Here is a 14,509-nt window from a genome sequence, read left to right as displayed (position 1 = left end):
CGACAGAATATCAACGAATGCGCAGATTGACACGAAAAACAAAAAACTTGCCTCTGCGACAGCACTGTCAGGTTTTCCTCCAGGCGGGGCAGGGAGCGAAGGCAGTGAGGGTGGAGGGATGCTGTAAGAAATTATGTCATCGTGGCAGTGCTTGTACTAACAGCTCTTTTTCAGAGTGAGCTGAGTGGCGGACAGACCATAAATACGTTCTACGGCGAGTGCCTCTGCACGTGGAAAATCAAACTGCACCCCTTCCCAGGGCACAGCCGCGGGCATGCGAATACGATGATGAAAGACAGAAAATAAGCTGCAAGAATCCATTCCAGAGGGATAAGAAAATTAGGGGAAGGTCAAGGTTAATGCCTGGAGTCTGGTTGTGTAGTTAAAAGAAGGAAGTACGTCAAGGACTGGAAAAAGTGCTTGCAGATTTTTTTTTTTTTTTACATTGTGGATGAGAAGGAATAGAAATGGTAAATTAAGGCAGCTCCCAGGTTTAACCACAAGGGGAAAAAAAATCACTTCATTGTGTGAACTGAGAATGGATGTGTCTTTGCCTTTTAAATAAAATGAAAATAATGTAAAATTTAAAAAATAAATAAATGAAAGTGATTCTGGGAGTTGTTAAGTTCAAAAATATAGTCCTGGTTTTTCCTAGGGCCGGAAGTAAATACTGTTCAATTTCTAACCCCTACATGTTTCCATGTGTCCCCTTTGGGGATTATGTGCAGTAAAGGGGAATTCTCCTGTTCAAGTATGAGGAGGACATGTAAAAACCTTACCACAAATGCAAGTAACTTGATATTTTGTGATAAGGTATTTTGATTTGGCTAATGAGCTGTCTGAAGACTTGGGTGGGGGAGGGGAATGACATTCCATACTTAGTTTTGTTGCAATCAGTAGCTTGGGCTGCAACTAGATTAATCTTCATCACATTTTTTGGAGGTGTCAGCTTGTCCAGGTTTCTCCAGTCACTCATTCAGGCCTCTCCCAGCCTCCTCTTCCCTCTCCTGAGCTGTGGGCCTCTGGACCCCTCCCTCCCTCCTGCCCTCAGATCCCGTCCACCTCTTCCAGGACAAAGCCTTCATTAAAGCAAACCTGCATTTTGGAACCCAAATTGGCACAAATTAGTTTCAGGACAATAGCACTTAGAGTTGCCTATCTTCTTCCTTTTCCAGCCTCTGCAGATTCCCATGCCATGTCTTGGTGCTTTCACGCAAGGCCATGGCCACGGTGCACTTCTTCCTACTTATCATGGTTCCTACTTCATCCTCCAAAACTCGTTCCATGCGAGTACATGCGTCCATATACCATCCCCTGCCACAACCAGCAAAAATACTCTTCCCCCTCTTGGAGCTTCCTCTGGCATCATGGAAAGACTATCTCCATCACTGTTTAACTGGTTTTCAACCTTTTTCCTCCTAATTCTCAGTTTTTTCCACTCAAATATTTCCCTCACATTGAAAGATGAACATTTATTAGATGCTTACCTGGATCAGAGTGAGACATATTGGCCCATATAGGCTTCCAATTAATGCTGATTTCCTCATTTATTCTACAGTTGTTTATACTTTTCTGCTTTCAGTGCTTTGGGCTTGCTGATTATTTGTAAGCTTTTGTGCCTCAATCACCTACTTGGTTGTAATTTCTTTACAGAAAACTGTTTTGCCCATAATGGGTGATTAACTCATTCCTGTTGAGTCAATGAAGCAATTATAGTATATAAAATTAGAACGAAATACCTTAAAATATAATTTAGCAGAAAGCTTGAGTTTGCATTTGGGTGCACATATTGAAAATAACAAACAAAATTCTGGAATGCACTGATGGGCAATGTTCCTCAAGCAAATTTAAGATAGGACAGTTTCAGAAAAGAATATATTAGATATGAAGCATCTGTACTTAATTTCATTGCCCCTTTTATATCCAATCATTTAAAATTATTCAACTATGATATTCACCTTATTATTATAATTAGCATTATACTATACTAAATTAAAAAATCAGTTTTTCAATTCCACATGGAAAAGTCACAGCAAAAATTTTTTTAGATGACACTTTATAAGTTTTTAGGTTATAAAGATTGGAGCTATAATTTATTAGAGATCATCTGCATTTTTAAATAAATCAAGGCATGCAATTTGAACTAGAACTATCCTTGTTTTTTTTGATTTTACAAATGAAAATAGTAATCCTGTGGAAATAATTACATTCTTTTAAAGCGCCTATAGTTAACAAAATACCACTTTTATTTCATGCTACATACAAGGCACTAACATTGATATTACAAGCATATGAAAATGAGCTTAGATAAAACTAATGAATAACTATAATAGAAAGTATAGTTAAGGTACTCTCAAGTTATATCTACTTAGAAACATTAAGAAATTGGTGGAGGAGGTTGTACTGATAAATTTTCTTCAAAAGATGAATTTATTGCTTATGAAATGTGTCATCCATGTAAAATAACATACATCATGTGAGGTTTGCATTTGGCCTCTGTCTAACTTAAGACACACCATGTTTCTCCAGCTGTGGGCCTTCCACAGCTCCATCCTTCTCTTGTCCCTATAGGAGTAATTACTTTCTGCCCTGAGATTTATCATTTTCATTGCTACTGTTTGTTCATAGTTAGTCTTGTCAGAAAGTCTTCATAATCATTATTCTTCCTAACAATGGGTTGATTGCCAGTATTCATTTAATTTATTATCATCACCACTTTAGAATTTTCCCGAATTTTTGCAGTTGTGCTTACAATATCGTAAATATCTTTGGTTCTCTCTTAAAAAAAATTCTAGGTAGTTTCCCTTAAGTTGTATTACTGAAACGCAGACTATAATTTGCTTCTATTGTTCTAGAACATACTGCCAAATTATTTTTCAAAAGTACTTTAAAATGACCTCATATCTCTGAGTGTGCCATTTCCCCTGTGTTCTTGCTAGTGTTGGATGATGTTTTGCAATAGAAAGTCTTAAGGTGGTAGACAAGAATGGCTTGAGTTTTAATTCTTTGATGGATAACAATTGAACTCTCTAGGAATACAAGTGAGACACTGATGAGTGGGGTGATTGGGCTGAGTGGAAATATGATTGCCGTAGCCTGCCTACAACATCGTGAGTCTTAGGTCGAATGGCTACGATAGGAAACAAAGGCTGGTACAGCCATGGGAGCCATTACAAATCCTGGCTCTAAAATACAAAAACTTGTTATTTTGGGGCAGGGGTACAAGGGAATGAGAACTGGAAACTGTATCTCTGACTTGGAGTCTTAATTCAGGAGGATTAGCTTTAGCTTTGATCAATGTGGGAGTCATCGGAATAGATCATTGGCTCTACCTTCGAGGAATCTAAAGTACATTCAGTAGCTGATAGAGAAGAATGCAGAGGAGGGAAGAAGGGAAACAGGGTCAGAAACTTGAGAATAGGATAAAATGGAATGAAATAGGAGAGGGCAGATGAAAGAGGGAAGAATGGGTAGAAGAAAGCTCACAGAAAGCTCACAGTATGAATTAGTATTTCTTTCATCTGCAAATGTTTACTCTCTCACCTTTAAATAAATTCTGTTCTCATTGATATACCTATATGTACCTCTGCTCAGAATTCTTATCTTGGCTGGTGGGGGGGACAAGGGATATGAGATCCTGGATTGAAAATGAAGGTACCCAGCCCACATCCCAAACAGCAGAACATCCAACTAATGACAGCTTAAGATTAATATTTTTTGTCTACTCATTACCATGAAACAGTAGTCCAAAGGGAGGCAGTCACAAGGTGTGCAGCTTCTCTCTGGCGCTCCAAAGTCCCAAACCCATTTTACATTTTCCCTGCTCCCCTTTTTAAAAGTGCTCACTAGGCTAATCCTCCACCTGCAGCTCCAGCACTCCAAGTTCTAATCCTGGTTGGGGCACCGGCTCTGTGCCAGTTGCTCCTCTTCCAGTCCAGCTCCCTGCTGTGGCCCGGGAGGACAGTGCAGGATGGCCCAAGTGCCTAGGCCCTGCACCAGCATGGGATACCAGGAGGAAGCACCTGGCTTCTGGCTTCGGATCAGCGCGGTGCACTAGCCATAGCGGCCATTTGGGGGGTGAACCAATGGAAGGAAGACCTTTCTATCTGTCTCTCACTGTCTAACTCTGCCTGTCAAATCACCTGCTTCCATTTCCTTGGCCAGAGCTGGGGCAGGTGGCTTCCCCAACATCAGTCACAGGAACGTGACCATGAAGAAGCACCTCTACCAACAGAGTGTGTCTGCCTGTTTGCTGTTTAAATTTGCATAGTGTTTGTCTTAAATGGCAAACCACGATACTACCAAGGCTATCTGTTGAATTTTGCTGGCAGGAAGCCAAAAACAAAAACAATTACAAGTTTACAAGTGATTTCTACATTATTGTAAGGACAATAATTCATAAACAAGAAAAAACACCCAAGATTATGTGTTTTTTTTTAACATGCATTTTTCACACAAGATGTTCAGTCAACTGTTAAAGTATACAAACCACAATGTAGTACATTCTGGATCAATCCATGAGTGTGCTTTACCTAAGGCAGAATGTGGAATCCCAGTGTAGCTCCATCCAGTTACATGGTCCGTTACGGCTCCTCTTTCTACTCCATCAATTTACATGTTTTTGAAAAATGAACATTACTTTTTAAAAACTGGGTAAGTGAGTGTCAATTAGAAAAGAAAAGCTGTGTCTTTCAACACATAAACTGCGTTTGCACTTGTAGTTCGTGTCCAGTGTTGGCAAGGCAGCAGTATCAGAGCTGGTGACTGACACCTGGAAAGACGGGCAGTGCTTCTGGGTTTCCTCACTCCACTGTAGGATTTTTGGCAGGTTGCTCAGTTGTTCTTGTTCAGTTTTCCTCCTCCTACAACTGGGCACTTTCTTCACAATGAAGTGGAGAACTAATGAGATCTTGTTTAGGAGGACTGACAAGAATTCTGTGTGACCACTTATCAGCTATCCCACCAGTGCCAAACTCAGCACCTAACTTAGCACCCAACTCACAAGTAATCAAACTTTTCGATGGAAGAATGAGAATTCCAAAGTACCTGACATATTGTGAATATCCTATAAGGATGGATTTTCCTCTTGTTTTAGCTAAAATTGCTAATTTCTTTGATACAGATAATTTACTGTTTACTATTTGTTTACTATTAAAAATATAGTTACCTACCGGTATGACAAAGCTATTTATCAAGAAAAATAACCCAAAGGAATTATTCAAAGTTTCTATAGTTTAATTCAATAAATCATTTGAACTTAGTTGATTCAATTCATAAAAAAAGATTAATATTTTACTAAATTTAGCATGCATCTTTTTTAAACTGATGTATCTGCTGAGATATGATTCAAACAAAGGAAAATTATCTCTATGATGTTAAACAGTTTTGTATTTAAAATAGACTCTGAAAAAACCCTTTCTTTCCTCTCTCTTTCCCTCCTTCTCTTCTTATCATTCATTTCTTATTTTCTCCTGCCCTCTCCTCACATTCTTTTTTTTTAAGACAAAGATGAATCTAAATATGGAAAAAATTTATTCATGAAGACTTCTTCCAGCTCTTTATTTTTACCTAGTTCACAAGTTTGTTTTCTGAACCTTTTATATAGAATTCAAATGGAATTCCATCCTCACTTCAACAACAACAACAACAAAATGGCCATGGCAAATAAAATCACTATAAAGCAAGCAACAATCTTCCTTAAAACAACCCTTAATGTCACTACCTCTTTTTAAAAAATAACATACATTAGCAATTTCCTATGTCCTACACATTATTCAAAGCATTTTACATATAATAATTCCTGTAATGGTGGCAGGAAGCACTACTATCATTTTCTCTTTCTCAAGGTGAGACTTGCTAAACTCTTACAAGTTGCAAATTCCACAAGCATCCCTAGTCCTCTCTCTCTCTCTTCCTCTCTGTCACACTTATCACCATTTAATCTACTACTGTATGTTATTTGTTACTGTTGCATATAGTGTATCCTGCCCTCTGCAGCCACCTCCCCTTGCAGGAGCTCTTGCAAGGGCAGAGGATTTTTCTATCAAGTTCAAGGCTGCAGACCATTTGTGTGGCAAATGTGCATAGCATGCACTAGGCATCCAAAAAGTATTTGTGAGTAAACAAATTCCCATTGCACAGATGAGAAAGCTGAGATATCTGGTGCTTCCATATCATTTTGTCCTCAAGGCTATAATTATAAAGCATTTGTCAACTTGCCAATCATTGTTTGGATATATAAACCATTCCATGTGCTGCTTGTTTGTGAAAGACCTTGATAACCTTCATTGGGCTATCCAATGACTGTTGGTCTCAGGAACTCATTACCACAAGATCATGATAAGAATGAAAGTTTTGGGGCCAGTGCTGTGGCACAGCGGGTTAATGCCCTGGCCTGTAGCACCGGCATCCCATATGGGCTCCAGTTCAAGACCCGGCTGCTCCACTTCCAATCCAGCTCTCTGCTATGGCCTGGGAAAGCAGTGGAAGATGGCCCAAGTCATTGGGCCCCTCCACCCATGTGGGAGACCCAGAAGAAGCTCTTGGCTCCTGGCTTCGGATCTGCACAGCTCCGGCTGTTGTGGCCAATTGGGGAGTGAACCATCAGATGGAAGACCTCTCTCTTTCTCTCTCCCTCTCTCTCTCTCTCTCTCTCTCTCTCTCTGACTGTCTCTCCTCTCTCTGTGTAACTCTGACTTTCAAATAAATAAATCTTAAAAAAAAAAGAGAAGGAAAGTTTCTTCAAAAATGAGAATGGGGGCAGCAGGTATTTGATGCAGCCATCAAGCCATCAGTTGGTACACTGACATCCATCTGGAGCACCCAGCTTCAAGTCCTGGGTCCACTCCCAATTCCCGCCTTCTGCCAATGCAAACCCTGGAGAGAGATGGCGATGACGAAAGAAACTAGGAACCTGCAACCCACATGGAAGATCTGGATTGAAATTCTGGCCCCTGGCTTTGGCCTAACCCAGCCTGTGTGGCTGTAGGCATTTGGGGAGTAAACCAGCAGGTGGGAGCTCTGTCTCTTAAGAGAAAAAAAAGAGAATAAAAGCAGGACAAGAACAATTATGTGCATTAACTATCACTACTATATGTGCATTTTTGTATATTACAAATATATTACAAATAAATTATATATACAAATATATTACAAATAAATAAGCAACGGCATCATTTTCAGATTAACGTGCGGTATCATACCTTCCTGTTTTCTTTCACATCATTCACTCTGTATATGTTGTCCACAAGGCGTTAGGCAGTCTCAGCAACTAAGCAGAGTCAGACGGTAGAATGTGCAGCTCAACTCTGTATTTTAATTCATTGAGAGAGAAAAATTAGATGGACACGTAATATTTTCATCCTCTCATTATGCCTGCAGCTTCCATGCCTAAGCTGCAAGATGATAGGCCCTATAGAAAGGGTAAATAAACAGAAGAGAGGAAAGCATTTCAGTGACTTCAGAGCTGTTGTATTAAGACTGTCTTGTTGACAATTTTAAACTCCACAAATCCTCATCAATTATTAATTATTTTTCTCATTGAATTAAACAGGGGGATGGTATTTTCTCAGGAGAAAATATCAGGTGAAATGTAAGGCTTAGTGTTGACACATACGAATGGTTCATATGAATGAAATCCTATAGCTTTACTATGCGTCCCAATCTATCTCCCACAGTACACAGAAAGTATACAATTCATTTATTACAGAAAGAGAATAAGAATTTAAAGCACACTCTTTATTCCTTTGAAGCTAGAACCAGCTCTTTTCCTGTTGCAATAAACAAAACAAAGAAACTACTTCACAGTATTTAACCATTGTCTGTGAGCTCTGACACCCCTGGGTCTCTCCTGCTGGCTCCAGAGAGGTTGCAATGAAGAACACTACAGACAAAAGTCCGGGATGAGGATGTGGCCAGGGCATCCTATCATGAGAAATGCCATGCCATCTTTCACCATCTAACTTCTCAGTGGGCTGATTCTGTCAATATATCATTTACTCACTTATCAAAATTGCTCACTTAAAAAGTTGAGTTGAATGGTTCCTTATCCAATATGCCATTACCATGCCTCTTTGTTTCATCATGAGTTATGTTCATTGTTTATATGGCTTCTTGCCTGCTAGGACTGTTAGCCACATGCATGAATTCGCTGGGCAGCCGCTGAGACAAGAAACATATGGCTGGGTCTGCCGAGAAAATCTAGACACACACCATGCGTAACTCTATCTTTTTTTGTGCGTGTATATTGACTTGTGTCCATTCATGCACATCTACTTGTGGGATCTGTGTTTCTTACAATCCAGTGCTAATAAAAATATTTATATAATTTCACCCCTGCAATACTTACAAATATCTTTTTATTTAATAACGTAAGCAAGCAGCAAAGAAACGGTCTGCCATTTTATCTAGAAGCATCAAAGTTGGAAAGGAGGTATGTAATTCTCCACGGGTTTCACAACAAAAGTTTCACTTTTGAGTTTTAAGTTCTTCTGAGCCCAGTCTTGGATCAGGGTACCATGCTAATAGCTGACATATTCAAACCACATTTTAAACCTGTCTATGAAATGTAATGCAATTTTTTTTTTATTTTTAGCATCACAGCATCTAACATTGTCTTCTGACAACAAGCAAGCAATCTTAATTCCTTGAAATTTCCAATCTAAAGGAAAGTTTTCTTTTTAACTTGAATTTTTTTTTTTTAGAAAAAGAACTGCTGTAATTATGTTCAAATTTTGTCAACATAGAACTCTGAAAAGTGGTGGGTCCAATCTCAACATGAGCATACAGAAGGTACTTAAAGGGCATGAATAGCTGGCAAAGCACATCTAAGTTAAAAGGGGAAAAGGTTTAAGTGGTCAGAGACCTTTGAATAAAAAAGAACATTAAGCAAACATCTTAACCAATGTGTTATAAATATGTCAGAAATACAGATGTTCCTGCTGCTGTGTAGGGGGAATGATTGGGCCACGTTGTTACCTTCACAAAGTCCGTTAACCCTTCTGTAACCTTTATTTTCTCATCAGGAGTAATGCCTCCTTGTAAAGGAAACGCTAGATCACAGATCTAAAACAACATTGTTTTATTACTATTATTATTCCCAACAGAAAAGCCATTTCTTTCTGCAATAATGCTGCACAAGCTTGTAAAAACACTACTGTAAACTGCCATCAAAATAGGTGGAGAAGTCAGAGTGGAGATGCTGATCGCTAAAAGGTTAAGGAGTAATGGAGTAATAGATTAGAACCAAATTTATGTTATATGTTTTCTTTCCAGAAACATTCCTGATTTAATTTTCTCTGCTACACTATTAATAAAGAAGTAATGCGGCTTATAATTTCACAGGACGTTCGATTTAGAGAACTGTTTCCTATCAGCTGCTGCGTTCTCTTACAAAATCAGTGTGCTGGGATGCAGCCGTGGCACTGCAGGTTAAGCTGCTGCTTAGGACCCCTGTTTCTGGTCCTGCCTCCACTTCCGACCAGCTTCCTACCTATGTGTACCTGGGAGGCAGCAGATTTTGGCTCTCAAGTACTAGGGTCCCTGTCACTCACATGGAAGACTGAGATGCAGTTCCTGGCTCCTGGCTTTGTCCTGGCCCAGCCCTGGCTGTTACAGGAATTTGGGCTGTGAACTAGAGGATCTCTCTCTCTCTCTCCCATTCTCTCTCTCTCTCTCTCTTTCTCTCTCTCTCTCTCTGTCACTCTGCCTTTCAAATACACAAACTCTATAAAAATAAAATCAATGTGCTAAGTGTTTGATGCGTATTTTCTCATTTAATCCTCACAATACAGCCAGTGAAACAGGTGTTATCTTCTCCAATTTACAAAGAACAAAGCTGAGACCCATGGAGGTTAACTTGTTTCCAAGGTGACGCAGCTAGGAAAAGGAAGAGCTGAGATCTGCTCCTAGGTTGATTGACTTCAGATGAGAACACTTAATCACCGTGCGCTCTGTACCCACAACTGGAGACGGTCACTTGTTAGTCAACCTTTAGATACATGAGTGCTGAAGATTGACCAAGATCACTGAGCCTGGGCGTGTCAGTACTGGGTTCCCAATCCCAGCATATTGCTCCTCCCATGACACTGTTGTGCTTGGAAGGCTTTCTGTATCCCTGTTATGGTTAATGAATAAGGAGCTTCAGAAAAATAATGTGCTTTTCCCTAACCTTTCACCTAGAGTCCTTTAAGTTTTGCATTTCTCTTCTAGCTCAAACACTGCACTTCGTAGAGGGAACAGCAGTGGCAGCAAAAATCCTCCCTTGGGGAACAGATGGACACGTTTGTTGATGCTGAATTGATGGTAGTGACTTTCCAAATTGGAAACTGTAGAACATTGTTCTGTAGGATACTTAGATGCAATGCTCTGCTCTCAACATCTGGAAATTTTTGGTCAAATGTCAAACATCTTTCTTTGAAGAGGATGCTGCAGTGGGTATTAATTTATTAATTAGTGTTGTGGCTCTGGAGGATAGGGTCACATAACATACAGTGGTTCTCCAAAATATGTAATCACCCCATTTCTTAAGCTACTTTTAAATTTTTATATTTTTATTTGAAAGGTACATAGATCTCCCATTCACTGGTTTACTCCTTAGGTATCTGTAACAGCTGGGGCTCAGCCAGACTGAAGCTAGGAGCCAGGAATTCAATTAGGGTTTCCCACAAAGGTGGCAAGGCCCAAGTATTGAACCATCACCTGCTACCTCCCATGCACATTAGCAGGAAGGTAGAATTGGAAATGGAGCTGAGGCTCAAACCCAGCTACTCAGATATGGGATGTGGGCATCCTAAGTGGTATCTTAGGGTGCCAAAGGTCTGCACCCTCATTTCACGTGTTAACACAGTGGGACTCACTTCTCAAGAAACATGTGTTCCCAAAGTTTTTGACATGAGTACTACCCAGAAATCCTGCAACTTCCTGCCCACCACATCCCAATTCATTGACTGTTTTGTTTCCCCTCTCATTTTTTTTCCAAAGATTTTTGTTATTGATTTGAAAGGCAGAATGACAGAGGAAGAGACAAAGAGATCTCCCATCTACTTGTTCACCCCCAAAATGGCCACAACAGAGAGCACTGGGCCAGGCCGAAGCCAGGAGGCAGGGCCTCCATCCAGATTTCCCACTAGGGAGATCCACATTTCTCACTGCTCTCCCAGGTGCATTAGCAGGGAGCTGGGCTGGAAGTGGAGCAGCTTAACCTGCTGGGCCACAAGGCCAGTCCCCTCCTGCCTCATTTCACACTTCCCACCCCTCATCTCCTTCCTTACTCTTCACAGATAACCCTGCCTGGTATTTCCCTATTTTCCTCAGGAATGAATTCACATACATCACCTTTCACATCTCAGCAACCCCATTCTCACGGTTCTACCTTCCACCCTGCTCCCGTGGATAAACCACCAATGTACCCATGGGCAGCCCGCTGAGTCCTCTACTTCCGGCATCAATTTTCTTACCTTCCTTCCTACTTGTGTATATTATTGAAATATTTTTTCTTCACTTTTTTCATCACCAGTTTTTTTTTCCATTGAATCCCTTCCTTCAGCAGACAACACGTTATAATTAAAAATAAATTTTAAAACCATTCTCTCTTCCATTTCTCTGTTCTTCGTTACAATGGAAGTTTACCAAAAGGTATTTTCTCTTTTTCTGTATTACTTAATCCTCTTCACCCACCCTCTCTTGAAACCAATTCAGTAAGACTATCATGCTTCTCAACTTGGTTCATTTGTATTTGTTAAAATCAACAAAAATGAAATCTGCTCCACTTCCAATCCAGCATTCTGCTATGGCCTGGGAAAGCAGCAGAGGATGGCCCAAGTCCTTGGGTCCCTGCACCCACATGGGAGACCCAGAGGAAGCTCCTGCCTCCTGGCTTCAGACTGGCTCAGCTCCGGCCAGCGTGGCAATTTGGAGAGTGAACCAGAAGGTGGAAGACCTCTCTCTGTCTCTGCTTCTGCCTCTGCCTCTCTGTTACTCAGCCTTTCAAATAAATCTTTAACAAAAAGAAGGAGGAGGGGGAGGGGGAGGAGGAGGAGGAAGAAGAAGAAGAAAGATTTTAACATCCACAGTAAATGATAGTTAATGAAACAGTTTTATACCCACTCTTCCTTGAAATATCTTTTTTGCTTGCTTTGTAAAACACCACATTCTCTCAGTCATCTTTCCCCAAGCCCCCAGCTCATCTTCCTCTTTGATTTTGTCCATGTTAGAGTGCTCATGTTGACTATCGGGATCTCTTAGCTATCTCTGCCCACCCCCTTAGTGATATCCAGTCTGGATGGCCTTAAATGTGCACATACTGACAACTCCCAAATGCTTATCTTTATTTATTTTATGCATTTATTCACATTTTATTTGAAAGGCATAGAGACAGAGAACTAGAGATAGTTGGAGAAGAAAGATCTCCCATCTGCTAGTCACTCCACAAAAGCTCACAACAGCTAAAATCAGGATCCCAGAACTCCCAAGATCAACCAGGGCTCCCATGTGGCTGACAGGGACCCAAGTACTTGAGCTTTCATCTGCTGCCTCCCAGAGAGCACAGTAGCATGAAGCTGGACGGGAAGCAGAACAGCTGGAATCGAACCAGGCACTCTGATAAAGGATGCAGGCACATCAAGCAACAACTTAACTGTTGCACCACACACCTGCCCCCCAAATGAGTATCCTAGGGCTGGTGCTGTGGTGTTTTGGGCTAAGCTTCCATCTGTGGCATTGGCATCCCATATGGGCACTTGTTTGTGTCCCGGCTGCTCCTCTTCTTATCCAGCTCTCTGTGATGGCCTGGGAAAGCAGTTGAAGATGGGCTAAGTGCTTGGACCCTTGTACCCATGTGGGAGACCCGGAAGAAGCTCCTGCCTTTGGATCGGCTCAACTCTGGCCAGTGTGGCCATTTGGGGAGTGAACCAGCAGATGGAAGACCTTTCTCTCTGTCTCTCCCTCTCTGTCTGTAACTCTGCCTCTCAAGTTAAGTAATTTTTTTAATGAGTATATTAAGGTGCCTTTAACTCTAGGTTTATATATTCTATTCCCTACTGTACAGTTACACTCCCATGTATAATGAGTATCTAAAAATAAATTGTTTAAAACTGAACCTGACCCTAAATCTCTTTCTGGTAGTCTTTTTAATCTCAGTAAGTAGCAGTACCTGCTTTTACCCCATTGTTAAGGTCAAGACCTGGGTATCATCTTAATCTCATTCTCACATAAGTCATTTATATTGGTTAGCAAGTTCTGATGCTGTCTAGCTCAAAATGACACCCAGAATCGAACATTCTCCCACCTCCCTTGTTACTACTCTTCATCTGGCATTTGAATTTTTGCAGAAACCTCTTAAAATGACTCTCTACTTCCATATTCCCCCCTTTACAAACTCTTCTCAGGATTCTATCTGCGGGTCCCTTTAAAACGGAAATCAGATCTTACCCAGCCCTCTGCTTATTGCCCTCCCAGGTGTGGCTCTTCTCACTCCTTATGGGCAAAGTCTTCGGAAAACTTTAAAAACAGCCATGTCAGGGCCATGAGAGACCTCACCAACCAGTCTCCAGCTCTCTCTGTCATTGTTCCCCCACCCCCCCAGCCTCTTTGTTATTTCTGAAAACACCAGGCCATCTTGCCCCAGGGTTGTGCACTTGCTACTCTCTGTGCCCAGTCTGCCCAGTGACTAGATATGTATCCAGGGTGCTTCCTCACTGTCTGGTATGTGTTCACCCAGTCAGTGAGGCCTTCCAGGAAACCTGGTGAAAAAGAACCTCTTCCCCACCTCGTATCCTCTCCCTTCTTTGCTTTATTTTTCCTCTGTACAATATGAAACAATACAAAATGAACAAATGAACACATTTTGTTTAATTTTTGTTCTCTCCCCTCCACCCTTCTGACTTAGGATCCAAATCAGTGCATACATTTTTGTGTATTTTGTTCACTGATGTATTTATATTACCTTAAAGAGTGCTTGGAATATAGCTGATGCTCAAGAAATAGCTACTAAAATAATTAATATATGAATTAATAAATACCTGTTCTGTATGTTGAAGGAATTCTGCATGCCCAAATAGCATCACCGACTCAGACATGGGACATTAACATTTTCAGTATGAGGATTTTGTCCTGAAGAAGTAAAAAGGAAAACTATTATCATTATTAATCAGTTATAAAGTAATAAAATAGTGGTGCTCTGTTAACTGATTATTAATTTTAGGATTTATGATGGGTAATGAGTTTATTTGCAATTAGTTATGTGACTCTAAACTCATTTAGATAATTACAAGTGTGGGTAGAGAATTTACTTTAGAGCACTGAGAGAAGATTAAAGTATAATAGTTCTGAAAGATAGTTACCGAGATAACATGGAAAACACGCCATTTAGGGGGGAGGATATTTTCATATCACCATTTTCATTTAAAATTTTAATTTCAACCTGTTGAAAATAAAATATGATTCGACATTTTGTCATCAGACAGACTGGGACAAGCCCCAAACCAAGAAGAATCCCTAAACCTAGGAGAAC

The 14,509-nt window shown here is 40.5% G+C and overlaps 1 long non-coding RNA gene across 1 annotated transcript in view; it reads right to left on the bottom strand.

The window, feature by feature from the left end:
• Positions 1–7,181: 7,181 nt before the first annotated feature.
• LOC149124546 (uncharacterized) overlaps positions 7,182–14,509 on the bottom strand; it is a 71,911-nt gene continuing 64,583 nt past the window's right edge. Inside the window, exons 2-3 of the long non-coding RNA XR_016212836.1 lie at positions 14,019–14,109; positions 7,182–7,307 (exon numbers count right to left, since the gene is read on the bottom strand). This is a non-coding gene — a long non-coding RNA (uncharacterized LOC149124546). The remainder of the gene's footprint in view (positions 7,308–14,018; positions 14,110–14,509) is intronic.

This window comes from Oryctolagus cuniculus, chromosome 9, assembly GCF_051225735.1.
Source record: "Oryctolagus cuniculus isolate XC-2025 breed Fujian yellow rabbit chromosome 9, ASM5122573v1, whole genome shotgun sequence".
NCBI lineage: Eukaryota > Metazoa > Chordata > Mammalia > Lagomorpha > Leporidae > Oryctolagus > Oryctolagus cuniculus.
This window is presented reverse-complemented; position numbering and strand designations above follow the sequence as displayed.